Source organism: Pygocentrus nattereri, chromosome 10 (genome assembly GCF_015220715.1).
Source record: "Pygocentrus nattereri isolate fPygNat1 chromosome 10, fPygNat1.pri, whole genome shotgun sequence".
Classification (NCBI taxonomy): Eukaryota; Metazoa; Chordata; class Actinopteri; order Characiformes; family Serrasalmidae; genus Pygocentrus; species Pygocentrus nattereri.
In genome coordinates, this window is record NC_051220.1 from 2,763,249 (window position 1) to 2,781,457 (window position 18,209).

Below are 18,209 nucleotides of genomic sequence, written 5' to 3' on the forward strand. Positions count from 1 at the left end.
TGGACACCTTCACAGCCGCCACAGAGACTCGTTAATATCATCAATTACATCATGAGCTCAATTTACTGAGCACTGATTGGTCAAACCAGGAGCTGCTTTTTAACTACATATAATACTGGACTTCCTCCAGGAGAGGCAAATTTACCCACCAGCAGTTTCAGTCCAGCAGAAACTGGAATCAAGTTAAGAAACTTGGGTAAATTCAGGTGGACTCTGAATTGTGTGTTGAAGCCTAGTAATAACAAAAGCATGGCAGCTCCTGTACAATGATCTCAGTCCTGGAATAACAGTTTACACTGATCAGGCATCTCATGCTCACTGTCCAACAGATGGACAACAGATCAGACACAGCCTGAGAACAGTCCACCAACCAAAAATATCCAGCCAGCAGTGTCCTGTGACCACTGATGAAGGACTAGAGGATGACCAACACAAACTGTGCAGCAGCAGATGAGCTGTCGTCTCTGACTTTACATCTACAAGGAGGACTGATCAGGTAGGAGTGTCTAATAGAGTGGACAGTGAGTGGACATAGTGTTTAAAAACTCCAGCAGCACTGCTGTGTCTGATCCACTCAGACCAGCACAACACACACTAACACACCACCAACACATCAGTGTTACTGCAGTGCTGAGAATGACCCACCACCCAAACAGCACCTGCTCTGTGAGGGTCCATGGGGGTCCTGACCACTGAAGAACAGGGTAACAGAGTATCAGAGAAACAGATGGACTACAGTCTGTAACTGTAGAACTACAGAGTGCAGCTATACAGTCAGTGGAGCTGATAAGATGGACAGTGAGCGCAGAAACAAGGACGGTAATAATGTTATGCCTCATCGGTGCACATTAAAAACACATTTTGGGCCAAAACTTTATAACCACACTATCACAAAACAATGTCTCAGGTATTAAGCCATGCATTCATAACCATTTTGTGTAATAACTTAATGGGCTGTAGCTTTTAGAGCCAAGCCGTCGGACTGCTGGTTCCTAGTACTGGTGAACAGTTCTGACTGTAAATTTCTCTAGAAAGGCGCATTTCACGCCAAACCACTCTGAATGACTTGGTTCACTTGTTCAACCATTGATTGATTAAGTCGTTTGGCAAAATCGACAAAGTTCCCCTTTCATAATCAGCCGTAAGTAATAATCGTCATGGTTATGGCATCACAACTACTTTTGAGCCCCTAAAACTGGGGGGCTATGTTTGAAAATGACCCGATTTGCATTTGGATTTTTTTTTATTTTATTTTATATAGACCAAGGCAAATTTGGCATCCAGTTTATAAGATATAACACAATAACATTACGAAATGCACATTTAAAGCTTGGAAGTTTAACTTTTACGCATGTACAACTTAGTCTGAGGCAGGCCAGGCAGATTGAGGCCAGTCATTTTAATTGGTCATATCCCCAGTGACAGGAGGGGAAAGGATGAGGCGATGTGGACTGACACTAGCAGCACAGAAAGCCTCCAGAGTGACATTTCAATTAAGAGCAGTCACACTCGGTGACTCGGTAATCACGCCTGCTCTCCGTGCACCCTCAGACTACATTAACACGGGAAAAGTGCCTCAGCAGGGAGACGGAAAGTATTGGATTTTTTTAACGATGATGAAATTAAGGGCCTTATCCAATCTAACAGCTCTTCAGATGATGTGATCGTGCGCTTATGCGACCATCGGCTAGCATTAGAAAAGGGCATTTAAACGGTCATCTTTCCTAATTACACCAGCTACACTGCATTTTTTTCAGTCACATTGTCAGTAAGCCTGCCAGAATGTAGCCTCTTAAACTCCTTGGAACCACCGGTGGTCATGTTCTTCATAACGTTCATGTTCCATCAGCTCCATTCAGAAGCTGGGCGTCGTGTGAGGCTGTAGCTCTTCTCTCCAGTCTAATAGACGGTGATGTCATTTTAAACCCTTATAATAAAAGAAGCTGAACTTTGTTTTTCTACTGAAAGTCGACCCGTTTTTCCCCAAATCTGGGCTCTAAACTATAAACAGACGGCGTCTCTTCAGTGATCTGCTCTGGAAACATCACTTTTAGAGAACAACACAAAGAGCGGTGGACATTTTTGGCCTTCAGCAGTGAATCGTAAGCGTGTAGTGATGTGTGGAGATCATAAAACACACGTTCTGTTCATTTGAGGGGCTTTTACAATAAATAAATAAATAAAATAAAAATTTACATTTATTTCATGCAGTTACTGAATAATTTGCCTTACGATTTGGTCACCAAAATTCAGATGGACAAACCAAAATATTACCTGGAGAATAAGAGATTAACCTCTAAATGTCATAATTTTTCCTGATGTTAGCAAAAGTGTTTATGGTTTTGCCCCATTTTTGTTATGTTCTGACACTGAAACACAGAGAAAGATCAAATATAAATGTTATTTATGATAAAACGACTTAATACTTACGACTTACTTAATGTCAGTATTAACACTACACTTGTAAGGAGTTATGTGGCCAGCGATGTGCTGAATATTTACAATATATTTGCGGGGGGGTGGGGGGTGTTGGAGACACAAATTCAGGCGACATCATGAATATATCACTGAATTACACTTCATTTTTTGTGTGTGTGCACTTTAGTGTCAAGACAACTGCTAGTGCATTAGTTAGCTCAGGGCTAACATATTAGGCTAGCATGTTAGTTCATTTGAAAAGCTGAGATCATATGTTCTTTTTTTCTCTCTCACACGACGCCACATTTCATTTTGTTAGACTTTTATTTTGTTACATTATAAAGCTGAACTTTTCAGTGTTCATCAGAATCGAGCTTTATTGGCCAGGTATGCTTACACACACTCAGAATTTGGTGTTGGTTACAGGATTATGCTGCTAAGAAACCAGTTTCTTAATTCTGCACTGGCAGAAAGCGGAGTGGTCTTCAGCCCGGAGGACACAGTGTCTGTGATTTCCAATAAAGAATTTCAAATGTTTATTTTTCGGACCACAGGACACTTTTCCACCTCCCCTCAGTCCATTTTAAATGAGCTCCGGCCCAGAGAAGGTGGCAGCGTTTCTGGATCCTGTTTGTATTTGGGTTCTTCTTTGTGTTTTAGAGTTTAACAGCGTTTGTGGATGCAGTGATAAACTGTGTTCACAGGCAGTGGTTTTCAGAAGTGTTTCTGAGCCCATGCAGTGATTTCCACTACAGAATCAGGTCTGTTTTTAATGCAGTGCTGCCTGAGGGCCCAAAGATCACGGCCAGCAGATCCTGGTGTTCAGCCTCGTCCCTCACAGACAGAGATTTCTCCAGATTCTCTGAGTCTTTAATGATGTTCTGCACCGTAGACGATGAAAAGCAGAAGCTCTTTGCTGTTTTATGTTGAGAAACGTTCTTCTTGAGTTGTTGCTCTATTTGATGGTCCAGTCTTTCACAGAGCGGTGAACCCTCCTCATCTTCACTTCTGAAAGACTCCGCCTCTCTGAGATGCTCTTATACCCAATCATGTTACTGACCCGTGGCCAATCAACCACCAGGTGTTTTTATTAGCATTACACAACTTTACCAGTCTTTTGTTCCCCTGTCCCAACTTTTTTGGAACGTGTTGTTGCCGTCAAACTCAACATTTCAACATTTGATACATTGTCTTTGTAGTAAATACATGTAGGGTGTAAATGATTTGCACAGCATTGCATTTGGCTTTCATTTAAATTTTGCACAGCTCCACAACTTCTTTGGAAATGGGGTTGCAGTTGTAGATTTCAGAAATATGCATGAATGTCTAAATACATTTTGTTTGCTATCAAAAGGCTGATATGACTAATTCAGTAGTATGATAATACCATGGCTGAGAAAAAAAGCCCATTGAAAGATCAGTCTCTTCACATCAACAACATCTGACAGACAACTACAGACTAGTGAGTTTCAGTTACACTACTTCATTCAGAAAAACCCATCTGCCAAACAGATGTGTCAGTAGGAGCAGCTCAGCTTCTGTGAACCTCAGTCTCTCTCAGCAGCTTACTACAGTGCCTCTGGCCTTCATCCGAATAAACAAACATCTTGCTCTGTGCCTGGTTGCCTAAAAGTATAATATTATCATAATCGCTGGAAGTGTTCACGTTGGTAAAGTTCTGTAATCCTCTGATCCATGTGTCATATATATATATATATATATATATATATTATATAAAAGAGTATATAGAATAATAATATTATATTATTTCAGTATTTCAGTAAAAGTTGCGGTTGCAGTTTACCGTCATCTTTAATTTGGTAATGAAACTGTTAATCTAGTAAAAAACTAATGGAAGTGTGAACGTCACATAAACTTTACAGTCTAAGGCTATTTTGTCTCAGGCCGTGGTGTCTGTGGTCACTTACGCCCAGTCCCATTTCACCCCTCGCCCCTACCACTGCGCCCTTAGCCCTCGTCTATTCTTGTCGAGATAGAGGGGTGGGGTGAAGTGTTGGGGCTACATGACCCTCCAAACTGAGGTTTTTCAGAGACTCCAAACAGAGAGATATGAGAAAAACAGAGAAACCGGAGAGACGGAGAACAAGAGACCAAAGAAACCCACAAATGTGAGAATTTTCTCTGTTAAAAAATCACGATAACCACCGTTTTTCAGTGTATTAGGGTTGTTTTTCTTCATAACATGCATAAAAAAATCACAAATAACATGTCTTGGTAGCTAGCTAGCTAACTTTCCCAGTCCACCTTAAATAGACCAGCAGTTCTGATGCTTGAAGCACCAGAATATAACTGCTGCACTATTTAAGGCGGAACAAGAAGCTGGAGAATATCTGACTTCAGCTCCATATCACTGAAGAATTAGTGCCGGGCGATAATTTTAAATGTCCATATTAATTGAGCTCAGGCCCCGAGAAGGTGGTAGCGTTTCTGGATCCTGTTTAAATATATGGTTTATTCACAGCCAGCAAATGCTGGTCTTTGGCCTTGTCCCTTACAAACAGATTTCTCCAGATTCGCTGAATCTTTTAATGATATTGTATACCGTAGATGTTTTACACTGAGAAACTTTATTCTTGAATTATCGCACTACTTGATCATGCAAACTTTCACCCCTCCCCATCTTTATTTCTGAAAGACTCGGCCTGTCTGGGATGCTCTTTTATACTCAATCATGTTACTGACCTGTTGCCAATCAACCCCAAGTGTTTTTTCTGCATTTCACAACTTCATCATCCTTTTGTTGCTCCTGTCCCAACTTTTTGGAATGTGTAGCTGGCATCAAATTCAAAACGGGCATATACACTCACCGGCCACTTTATTAGGTACAGTTGCTTGTTAACACAAATGGCTAATCAGCCAATCACACGGCCGCAGCTCACTGCATTTAGGCGTGTAGAGGTGGTCAAGACGACTTGCTGAAGTGCAGACCGAGCATCAGAACGGGGAAGAAAGGGGATTTAAGGGTCTTTGAACGTGGCGTGGTTGTTGGTGCCAGACGGGCTGGTCTGAGTATTTCAGAAACTGCTGATCTGCTGGGATTTTCACGCTCATCCATCTCTAGGGTTTACAGAGAACGGTCCGAAAAAGAGGAAATATCCAGTGAGCGGTCAGTTGTGTGGACGAAAACGCCTTGTTGATGTGAGAGGTCAGAGGAGAATGGGCAGACTGGTTCCAGATGATAGAAAGACAGCAGGAACTCAAATAACCAACCAGAATCTCTGAGGAACGTTTCCAGCACCTTGTTAAAAGCGTGGCACGAATAATTAAAGCAGTTCTGAAGGCAAAAGGGGGTCCAGCGTCCAGTGAGTGCATTTTTCAATAAACAGTTTTGTTGTCTTTGTACTACTTTCAATGAAATACCGGGTTTAAATGATTTGGGGTTGTATGTGCAGCTCTTGATTTCAGCCTGTTTATTCCTTGACACGGAAGGTTTCTGCTATCCCACAGCTAAGCGGCAGCTTCCCACTAAGATGCATTTAAACAGCAAGAAAACAGAAGAGCACAACAAAAAAACAACAGTCTGTCCCCCTTAGGCTTTGAGAGTGCACACAAAGCACTGTCTTGGATGAAAAATGACGATTTCTAAATAAAAACAGATCAGAGCACTATAAATAAACAGTTGGCTGTTGACAGTGTTTGGAGAGAAACAATATGTGTTTGTGTTGTAGCCTATATGTGTTTAAGCAAGTCGTTTAACTCATGAGCCTAAGATACAAACCACCCTCACTGGCTTCTCTTTAAAAACGAGTACAAAAGCACAATATATCAACACACTGTTTGTTAATCGTTCTTTCAGGCCAGATGCAATAATGGTAACGTATACCATATTGTCCATGTTGCTTGGCTAATGTTCCATGCGTCATCGCGGAGGCCATAAAGCATCATAGCTCAGAAGTCCAGGAGTGAAGGGTAGGGGTAGGGTGAGAGAGGGCAATAAGGTCAACAAGCCAAGTTTCTATTCTAAACAGTCATGTGAGGCTTAGTCTAGGGCAGATGTGAGGTTTTGGGGGATGATGGGTGAGGCAACCCTATATGAACTCAAATGCTGCTGCACTGCGCATGAAAAGTTTGGGAACACTTTGCCTTTTCTCCGTGTTATTGTTGTTGGCCTGACCTCTACACTTTCGTTTGTGTTGGCACATGTTCTTCAGTAGGGCTGGGCAGTTCATTGAAACCGACATGTAGAACCTCTAACCTCTAATCTTGCCCATGTCGGTTATTTAGATATTTTATTTATTCTGTTAATCCTTTCCCCACTCCGTGTGCTCATGCACTGTCCCTTTAGAAACTCACATGACTATCCATATGACTCCACCACGTCCACTTGGGAACCAAATTTTGGAACCAAAGAAGTGACCGCGCCCTTTTTACAGCTCGAACACATTCTGGGGGATGAGGCCAGCTGTCAATCAGTGACGTTTTAAAGTAGAAGTAGAAGAACATCAGAGAAACAGATGGACTACAGTCTGTAACTGTAGAACTACAGAGTGCAGCTATACAGTAAGTGGAGCTGATCAAGTGGACAGTGAGCGTAGAAACAAGGAGGTGGTCAGGATGTTTAAGCCTAAGGCATAAAGTGAGGCTGGAAAGTGTAACATGCTAAAATGAATTATGAGTGGTACATAAGCCACCTCACAAATGTCATAAGAGGAATAAATAATAAAATACAGGACCACTGAAGGAAACAGACCCTTCAGAAACAATTTGAAAAGCCAAGCCATCCACGAACTTGACAGGCAGTGTGACCACTCCTTGGTCGCGTGGCACTCTTAAACTCTTTACGAATTCTTTTGAGAATTAACCAACAGACCCAGTTTTAGTGCTGCAGTGGCGAGGCGCTCCACTAACAGCCGCCCACCCCTATCTGAACACACGACGTGTAGGCCTGCATTAACTATGCTCTTTTAGCAAAGTCAAAGCTAATCCTGAAATGTCTTTTTTTGGCAAATGCTGCTTGAGGCTTTCAGAATCGACGAGATCCCCATGTCTGGAAAACAGCCCAACCAAGTTAGCCTTAGCAAAGAAGGGATGCCGAGAATTTTTGTCCCGAGGGAGACGCAATGTAGCCCTAATGAGCAGTTTGAACATATAGTATGAAGAACATCTTGCCATAAACACGGTGCTTGTGCAGTTGAGGTCCATCCTTATGATGAATCTCTGTCAGTACAATGGGGTCACTGTCCCATTGTTCCTCACTCTTTCTCATGCAAACACACTCATACATACGTTCCATTGGTTTTGCATGTCCAGAAAGATGTGCAGATATGCAGATGATTCTAAAATTACCTAAAAAAAAAGTTTCATAACATCAAAAATTAAATTATAACTAATTATACAACAGTCAGTTCTGGCAACTTAAGCTGATTGGTTGAGACGCGTTCTAACTGTGCTGTTATGGGTTCTTGCTGTTGCCAAGCAACGACTCTTGACAGCTGTAGGAGACGCTGGAGCCATTTGAACGTTTTTACTTCTCACTTTGCCACAAACAGAAAATGGACACTGTTAAGACCACATCTGACCGACAGCCGAGAGACGACACTAAATTCCCAAACTGTCGTCACCACTGAGCAGCTTTTCAGTCGGCAGCTGTGACAGAAGAACAGCTGAACAACCTGGAATCAGCCAGAAATGAACCCAACACCATTCGCCAAACTAAACGGGCTGTAAGAAGCTTTACAGACCAGCTGGAACAAAACAACATTAATACTGATCTGGACAAACTGACCAAACTGAGCTGAACCTGATATTGGCTCAGTTTTACGGCTCAGTCTGATTTGGTCCGACTCTGAAGATCAGACACGTCTGGCGAATGGTGTTGGGTTCATTTCTGGCTGATTCCAGGTTGTTCAGCTGTTCTTCTGTCACAGCTGCCGACTGAAAAGCTGCTCAGTGGAGACGACAGTTTGGGAATTTAGTGTAAGGAGCTGGAGAACGAACTGCCGGCTGAGCGGCGAGTGGGCGGAGCACGTTACTCTGACGTAGCACCAAGCTGCTCGTTAAGGAGCTCTAATTAGGAGGAAGGAACTGAACATTAAAACATATTAAACGCCGCGTTCACGGCCAGTTTATTCATTTCTTACTGTATTTATTTAACTGCTGTATTAAAGCAGTAGAGCACTCGAGGAGGGAGTTATCACCAATAACACACTCCCTCTAATGTTCTTTTGCTTAAGTGTATCACATTTCCGAAAATGGTGATCAAATCCAGAGGCAAAAACCCAAAAAAAACAAAAAATTAATAAGTAATCTACAGAGTGAATAATAGTGGAGTTTCTGTCGTAGCTCAGCAGATGAGCGCTAACTGAACACTGATCTCTGGCTTCTCATTCTGGAGTAGACGGGTCTGAACAGCCCTTGTAGAAGCTCCAGCGAGCTGACCAGACTCAAGATTATCATATATCAGCAGCTGCAGGAAGGATCACCCCAGAGGACTCACTGGTCAGTTGTCTGAGACTTCCTTTTCCCTCTCTCTCTATCTGAAGGTTATGAGAAATGTTTTGGACGCCTTAAAGAGCAGCTTTTCTGTTTCTTGAGAACTCCCTCACACTCCAACTCTCCATTTTTCATAACTGTGCACTGGCACAGTGCTTACATTACAAATTTATTTAATTTATTTATTCGCATATTCATAGCCAGGGCTACAGCTCAGTCCATAAGGATGAACTACCTCCTTAATGCCAGCAGTAGCTGAAAAGGGCCACAGGGCTACTTTCTACAGTTTACAGGCATTTTGCTTGTTGCTCAGCGTTAGCATCCTGATCTAGTTGAGATATCTTAATGGAATGTGAAATATTAATTTGTGACACTTGTGATTAGTGGTGGGCATTTCAGTCAAATTGGATTAGAAAGGCATTATCTGAAAATATTAGAAGGACTCTTAAGGCTAAATACTCCTTCATGTTGAACACAACATTAGGATAATGTTGCACGTCACTCGGCTATGAGCACTAATGCCCCCCTGAACCATCATGAATACTGGCTTTTGACCTGAGCACTGATAACAAGCTGAGTGGTCTTTAGCCTGGAGGACACAGTGTCCATGATTTCCAAAAAAATTTCAAATGTTGATTCGTCGGACCGCCGGACACTTTTCCACTTCCCCTCAGTCCATTTTAAATGAGCTCAGGCCCAGAGAAGGTGGCAGCGTTTCTGGATCCTGTTTATATTTGGGTTCTTCTTTGTGTTTTAGAGTTTAACAGCGTTTGTGGAGGCAGTGATGAACTGTGTTCACAGGCAGTGGTTTTCAGAAGTGTTTCTGAGCCCATTCAGTGATTTCACTACAGAACCATGTCTGTTTTTAATGCAGCGCTGCCTGAGGGCCCAAAGATCACGGCCAGCAGATACTGGTGTTCAGCCTCGTCCCTCACAGACAGAGTTTCTCCAGATTCTCTGAGTCTTTTAATAATATTCTGTACCGTAGACGATGAAAAGCAGAAGCTCTTTGCTGTTCTACTTGAATTGTTGCTCTATTTGATGGTGCCGTCTATCACAGTGTGGTGAACCCTCCTCATCTTTACTTCTGAAAGACTCCGCCTCTCTGAGATGCTTTTTTTGGTACCTAATCATGTTACTGACCCGTTGCCAATCAACTACCAGGTGTTTTTGGCATTACACAACTTTACCAGCCTTTTGTTGCCCTCTTCCCAGCATTTTTGGAACATGTTTTTGGCATCAAATTCAAAATGTGCATGTAATTTTTTCAAAAAATGCTAAAATTTGTCACTTTCAATATTTAATATGTCGTCTTTGTACTATTTAAAATGAAATATAGGGTTTAAATGATTTGCACATCATTGCATTTTGTTTTTATTTACATTTTGCAAAATTTGTCCCAACTTTTTGGGATCAGTTTTGATCAGTTTAGTCATATCACATATTATTCAATCTTGTATCTTTCAGCTCAAAAACAGCTTGTTTGTGAAGAGCTGCCTGATACCGAATGTTATAAAACTGCTAAACTATGGTAAAAGTTTAAGTAAAGTCTAAATTTAACTACAGCTTGTGCGACACGTCTTGCCTGGTTTGCTGTTGAGACACCTGCAGTAGTCTTTCTGTGCTGCCTTCAGAGGAATAAACAGAATAGAACCAAACAGAGGCTCTAAACTGCCCTCTGGCGGAAAACAGAGTCCGCTGGGTCTCATTTATCAATCGAGAAATTTCTTCTTAGACCCAGTTATGCAGATTTCACGAAGATTCTGCCATTCACCAACAGTCTCTACATGAGAATCTACTCATGCACAAAGAATTTAGTGGTTTAAGAACATGTCATGAATCTGATGTAGACGTTTTCTTAGGACCTTTCTCAAGAACAAATTTATGGAAAAAACTTACAACACTGGAGATTGAGGCCCAATGTTCTTAAATAGGTATAACATTACAGAGAAGCTGCATTGCGTATCAAATATTCTACTACTATCATGAGCTAGTTAGCAATATCAAGCCCTACTCATGATTAAAGCCACACCTCCTCACGTTATACTGTCTTAAAGTAACTCCTGAAACGGCACTTTGTTTTCCACACAGGGGATTTGACAGGGATCTTGATTTGACAGAGCTTGGTTGACAAGAGAACTGTGATTTTGAGTGCTTTTGCCCCACATGTCAAGAGGAACTGGTTTTCTTTTCATGCCAGCAGGCAGAACTCTCTTCCAATTACACAGACAGAGGGACCTTTCTCACTCGTAAATCCAAAACAGTCAAGAACCATGTCCACCAGCTGACTCTGAAAGGCTTTAGAAAGACAGACCATTTATCATCCACTCGAGTTTCTTTCCTTCACTTTTTTCAACCCAACAAAGTATTTCTCGCTCTGCCGTCACGATAGCCAACCCACCCACACTCATCACTTATTTCTCAGGGTTACAATTGAATCAGTATGTCTTACACATACTGAAACCCCAGCACAGGTCACAAGACGTTTGTGCAAGTCCAGTCTTGGAACAGCAGAAACACATGAAGGCATCAAAAGTTAACCCTTTCATGCATAAATGAATAGAAATTATTTTCAGATTTTTTTCATCTTCATGACTCAGATCTGCATTAAAAATTCTATGAATTTTCATTTTACATAATCACTTTTACTAAAAAGTTATTGAACTGTCCTCATACACTATATTTCCAAAAAGATACGCTCGTCCAGCTTAACACGCATATGAACTTGAGTGACGTCCAATTCTTAATCCATAGGGTTTAATATGATGTCGGCCCACCCTTTGCAGCTATAACAGCTTCAACTCTTCTGGGAAGGCTTTCCACAAGGGTTAGGAGTGTGTTTATGGGAATTTCTGACCGTTCTTCCAGAAGCGCATTTGTGAGGTCAGACGCTGATGTTGGACGAGAAGGCCTGGCTCACAGTCTCCACTCTGATTCATCCCAAAGGTGTTCTATGGGGTTGAGGTCAGGACTCTGTGCAGGCCAGTCAAGTTCTTCCACACCAAACTGGCTCATCCATGTCTTTATGGACCTGCTTTGTGCACTGGTGCTCAGTCATGTTGGAACAGGAAGGGGCCGTCCCCAAACTGTTCCCACAAAGTTGGGAGCGTGAAATTGTCCAAAATCTCTTGGTGCTGAAGCTTTAAGAGTTTCTTTCACTGGAACTAAGGGGCCGAGCCCAACTCCTGAAAAACAGCCCCACACCATAATCCCCCCTCCACCAAACTTTACACTCAGCACAATGCAGTCAGACAAGTACCGTCTCCTGGCAACCCCCAAACCCAGACTCATCCATCGGATTGCCAGACGGAGAAGCGTGATTGGTCACTCCAGAGAACACGTCTCCACTGCTCTAGAGTCCAGTGGCGGCGCTTTACACCACTGCATTCCACGCTTTGCATTGCGCTTGGTGATGTAAGGCTTGGATGCAGCTGCTCGGCCATGGAAACCCATTCCATGAAGCTCTCTACCCTGTTCTTCAGCTGATCTGAAGGTTGGAGGTCTGTAGTGATTGGCTCTACAGAAAGTCGGTGACCTCTGTGCACTGTGCCCCTCAGCATCCGCTGACCGCTCTGTCATTTTACCTGGCCGACCACTTCGTGGCTGAGTTGCTGTCGTTCCCAATCGCTTCCACTTTGTTATAATCCCACTGACAGTGGACTGTGGAATATTTAGTAGTGAGGAAATTTCACGACTGGACTTGCTGCCCAGGTGGCGTCCGATCACGGCACCACGCTGGAACTCACTGAGCTCCTGAGAGCGACCCATTCTGTAGTGTATATTGTTCAATTTACAGACGTTGTTGAATGACGTCCACGTATGTTGACATGGTTTCTGAAGCGTGGAAACATCAGATCAGTACAAGAGAATTAAGGAGAACATGTTTTGTTACACTGGAGCAATGTGCCTTATGACTCTACCATCTAGTGAATTGGAGGACACAATACATGGCATGTACCTTAAACAGAACTGCTATTAACTGACCACAAGCGTGGGCACCATGCAAGCACCATGCAAGAAAGTAGTATATTTAAATAATCTGCTTCAGCAGCGAATGAACGGAGATAAACTGCTGCATGCTGGAACGGTCGTGTATAAAGATATTCACTGTTATGACAATCTTCCCAGTCATGACTGCTCAGAACGGCCTTCTTTTGTGTCTTACATCAAACACTTTCATTTCAAAAAAGCATTTTCCGCGATAGGCGCCTTTCGACAGCTGATAGTTTTGACCCACCAGCTATGTGCGGGCAAACGCAGGGCTGCCTGTCGATACAATCACTTCTTCTCTTGATCTGAGGAAACAAAAGACATCAGCTGCGCATAAAGTGACGTTAGTCCAAAGCTTTCTTTTCCAGATCGGAGACGGATAGCTGACCGCTCGAGAGAGGCCAAACGGCTATGTAAAAATAAAGTAAACCCACCGCTGCACACACCCCCCGACATACAGAGAGTTCAGTCCCTGCAGTGTTGTACACAGAGGTTAATCTAAAGGGCATCTGTCTACCTGCCTGTGGAGAGCGTCACCGGCTCCCGGAGGGGAAGTAGAGGAAATGTCAATACAGCAGCACGACCCCAAAAAAAAGCCCAGCCCTCAACCCTCCTCCTCACCCCAGCTCCTTACACAACCACTGAAAACAGCGATGAGATGTTTGTGGTACCACTGATGTGACCGTGACGTCATTCATGGTGCACAGCAACAATAAAGAGGTATAAGCTGAATTACGGCCAGACAAAAGGATTTTCACTCAGTAACGCATGTACAGTTCTGAAGAAGTCCAGCTGCACAGGGAGTCCACGGATTCTGAAGAAAGGGAGAGGAATGTGCATCTGTTTCTGTCTCTCGCTGTTAAGGAATCTACCCCAAATGTGCAGCCAAACACTTTAGCGATGCCACAATGCTTTCAACCAAAAGCTACAAGCTCTTGTCATCTTTCTCAGCAGCAATGATAAAAGCTGACCACCTTCATCTCATCTGATGGTGGCATAACAGTCCAATCAAACCACAAGCACAAATGCAAGGATGAAGGGAGGACGTTAAATTACACAACACAGTATTGGGCGGTGGGTGAGTGTGTAATGCTGGTAATTAAGGCCCAGTCCCATTCCTTATTTTTAGCCCTACGCCTTGTTTTCGAGTGTCACCTTGCCCCTAGGAGTTGTTGTCGTGGTTGAAATCCTCCGGACCCTCAAATAAAGAGCATCACTTCATTATCAGCGACTAGAGCCGCTCTGTAGGCGACCCTGCCCGTCTGCAGTGACAGCAGAGGAGGGGAAAGTAGGTGTCAGTACTGCTGGACTATTTAAGGTGGAACGGGAAATTTAACTAGGTACTTAGCGAGACATCGGCATGCTGGTAGTGATTTTTAAGAACTTTAATACATTGAAAATACATTAAATGAAGAGAAAACAATGATTATTGGAATTTTACATGGTGGAAATGCAGTGTTTGGCCCTCCAATCAGAGGTTTATCAGAGACTCACTCCAAACAGTGTTAGGAGAAAAAAGGAAAACTGGCTGCGCGGCTGAATTAAAAGGGGAATGATGCATCGTGAACTTTATGTGTGTTTAAGGCCCCGTCCCATTTCACCCCTCGCCCCTACCTCTGAGCCCTTACCCCTCTGCTCTGCGTGTTCACGTCTAGGGGTGGGCGTCCTGATTCTTGTTGAGATAGAGGGGTGGGGTGAAGTGTTGGGGCTACATGACCCTCCAAACGGAGGTTTTTCAGAGACTCCAAACAGAGAGATATGAGAAAAACAGAGAAACCGGCGAGACGGAGAACAAGAGACCAAAGAAACCCACAAATGTGAGAATTTTCTCTGTTAAAAAATCACAATCACCACCGTTTTATCTCAGTTTAATGTGGTTTCAGTGGATTTTGGTCGTTTTTCTTCATAACAAGCTTAAAAATCACTAATACCATGCCAACGTCTCGGTAGCTTGCTAGATAACTTTCCCGTTCCACCTTAAATAGTCCAGCAGTTCTGACGCCTGAAGCTCCAGAATGTAACTGCTGCTCCATTTAAGGTGGAACGGGAAAATTCTAACAAGAACCTGGAGAATCTCTGACTTCAGCTTCACATCACTGAAGAATTAGGGGGGTGATAATAAATAATTGCCCCCCTCTTTGAAGGCGTCTGATCCCTAAATGTAACTAAAGCCCAGCAGTGAGGAGCTGAACTTTCCCCTCCTCTGCTGGCCCTGCAGACGGGCCAGGTCGCCTACAGAGCGGCGCTAGTAGCTGTTAAAGAAGTGATGCTCTGTTTATTTGAGGGTCTGAGGGGCAAGGAGGCACTCGAAAACAAGGGGTAGGGGTGAAAAGAAGAAACAGGATTGGGCCCAAGTCTTGCTGTCTGTCTTTGTGTCTGCGTATATTTGCGTCTGAGTCTTTTAAAGACGACGAACTCTCTGTGACGAAAGCAAGTCTAATGAAACCTGATCTGAGCACAGTGTGATGTGACAGTTGGAGAGACCGCCGAGGTGTATGTATGCGTGTACGTGTGAAGCGAAGAGCCTGGCTGTCAGTGTGGGCTTGAATGTTGACTCGGCTCTAGGCTCTATTTTCCGCAGCTGCTCAGATCTCAGGCAGGACCCATGTCTTTCTAAGGAAAAGTGTCTGGCAGCCAGTCTCCTGTTCACACCCCCTCTGCCAGCACTTACTCATCCATTACCGCCCCACAGACCCATCACAGCAGCTACGGCCACGACAGCCTGTCTGCTCTGAGCAGCTTGAACTTTCCTGAAAAGACTGGCAGCCCCAGTGTCACGGATACTGTGGTCAAAAGTGCTCATAAAACGCAACGGTGAAAATAATACCATTCCAATCAGAGGTATGTAGTGTCCCCCCCCCCCCCACCCCCCCCCGCCCACTCACGGCACAGCCAGTGCCAGGACACTCTGCACTTCGGCAGTTCGGCATTCCTGCCAGTGTGGGATTGATAAGTAACGCTTATTTATGCCAGAAGCAAATGTATTACAGACAAGAACTAATTGCACCGACACTTCCAGTGAATCCTGTTCTGTGAAAGGGGGTTTTCCTTTTTCCTTCTTTTTTTTTATGGAATTTACAAGGGAATTCCCACTCTTGCTGTATAATTCCATGTAAACATACACGCTCCGGTGTAAACAAAGCCAGAAATTCATGGTACGATGCAGAATAGTCCACTGTGGCGAAACTTAGACTCAAATTTCTTCGCAGTGCCGGTGACAGGAACACAAAGCAAATACAACCATTTTATTCACTATCCAAATTGATCTTTCTTGTCATAAATAATAAACAAAAACATCACAATATGTCACAATATGCTCTTCTGAGCATATCCTGGATATTGTGACTGCGTGTTTGATTAGAAAGAGAGCATAATTAGTCCCGATTTATTGGATTTAATGTGGCACTGTATGTAAAGTGTCCAACACAAATGATTCATTTCCACATTTTTGATACTATTTTCAAAGTCGCTCTTAAAACCGAGGCTCTTCAAGGCTCTTTAGTAAAGAAAGTAGTTCTAGATAGGACCATAAACACACAAACGATTAAAGGGTTGTCTGCGTTTTGAAAAGGGTGCTATATAGCACCCAAAAGGGTCCTTCTATTGCTAGAAGTCTGACATCATAACAACTGAAGAACCCGTTTGGGTGCTAAATAGCACCCTTTTAACAAAAGAAGCATCTTCAGCACATTCTCCATGAATCTGAAGAACTCTTCCATGGTGCAAAGAGCCTTTTAATCATGCAAAGGGTTCTTTGACTGATGGTGGTTCTACATAGAAGCATTTTCTTCACTAAAGAACCCTTGAAGAACCATCTTTAAGAGTGTGGGCCTACTTTGCCTCTTGTAGCTTATCAGATGTCAGAATATTGAAGATTTTAACACGTCTTTAAGTATCGTGATATGACATTTTGACGTATCGCTCCACCTCTACTTCTGAGATTGGAAACGTGATGCTGATAAGACTTAAACAGATAAATCTGACACGAAATATGTTGATAATTTTTCTCTGGGACTATTTTTGCCTTAGAAAGCTTGGCACACACCTCTCCGCCATCAGTGCATTAAAAAAAAAAGCTTTAGGCCCACAATTTCATCTCAAAGCCTGCTGTAAAACAATGTTTCAGGCACCAGGCAGCGAATTCGTACCCAATACTTGTAGATCTTTCTGTGAAGCCTCTAGCTTTCACACACTAAGAGCTGCAGACGTCTGGTTCCTATCACCACCACTCAGAACGATTCTACTCTGCAGGTTTCTCTAGAACGGAGTGTTTCTCACCAGACCGCTCTGAGTGACTTCGTTTACATCTCAGCCGTTTAATTAGGCAGGAACTTTATGAAGAAGGGATGAAATTTCTCTTTAAAGTCACCGGGCAGCTCAGACAGAGTTGGTTATGCCTGTCGACTTGGCCGAAGGCGTCATAGCTGATGGGCTAACGGAAGGCGATTTGAGCGTGATAACGAGTCCAGTCGAGCTTTTATTCGACCGCTGAGCCTCCACTGTACCGCAGGGACGCGCTGGAGGACGGGAAGTCAAACCGAGCCCGGGATGAACAGCCGCAGCCCAGCTGACCGCGTTATCGCGCTAACCGGACTGAGCTCGCTGGGGGTCATTTATCACAGTGACCCTGTTAGAATGATTCCGTCTAATAAATGATAAAGCGGTTAAACTTTACCTCAGAAACCGCGTTTCCTCCTCTCGCTCCGTCAGACATCCGCTAACCGGTAAGTCGAACTCCGCGCGTGCCGCTGCGCTCGCGGTACCAAAGTTTCCAACGGACTCCGCTTCAGACAGCGGCTCCCCTCTACTGCTCACAGCGCTAACCTCTCTCTACCACTCTCTCTCTCTCTCTCTCTCTCTCTCTACCACTCTCTCTCTCTCTCTCTCTCTCTCTCTACCACTCTCTCTCTCTCTCTCTCTCTCTCTACCACTCTCTCTCTCTCTCTCTCTCTCTCTCTCTCTCTCTACCACTCTCTCTCTCTCTCTCTCTCTCTCTCTCTCTCTCTCTCTCTCTCTCTCTCTCTCTACCACTCTCTCTCTCTCTCACTCTCTCTCTCTACCACTCTCTCTCTCTCTCTCTACCACTCTCTCTCTCTCTCTCTCTCTCTCTCTACCACTCTCTCTCTCTCTCACTCTCTCTCTCTACCACTCTCTCTCTCTCTCTCTACCACTCTCTCTCTCTCTCTCTCTCTCTCTCTCTCTCTACCACTCTCTCTCTCTCTCTACCACTCTCTCTCTCTCTCTCTCTCTACCACTCTCTCTCTCTCTCTCTCTCTCTCTCTCTCTACCACTCTCTCTCTCTCTCTACCACTCTCTCTCTCTCTCTCTCTCTCTACCACTCTCTCTCT

The 18,209-nt window shown here is 43.7% G+C and overlaps 1 protein-coding gene across 4 annotated transcripts in view; it reads right to left on the reverse strand.

The window, feature by feature from the left end:
• The window catches only part of chst15 (carbohydrate (N-acetylgalactosamine 4-sulfate 6-O) sulfotransferase 15), a 48,115-nt gene extending 30,413 nt beyond the window's left edge, over positions 1-17,702 (reverse strand). For all 4 annotated transcript variants that reach the window (XR_001856679.2, XR_001856678.2, XR_001856680.2 and 1 more), the window contains exon 1: positions 17,537-17,702. The gene's annotated coding sequence lies outside the window, so the exon portion shown is untranslated. The remainder of the gene's footprint in view (positions 1-17,536) is intronic.
• Positions 17,703-18,209: the final 507 nt, after the last annotated feature.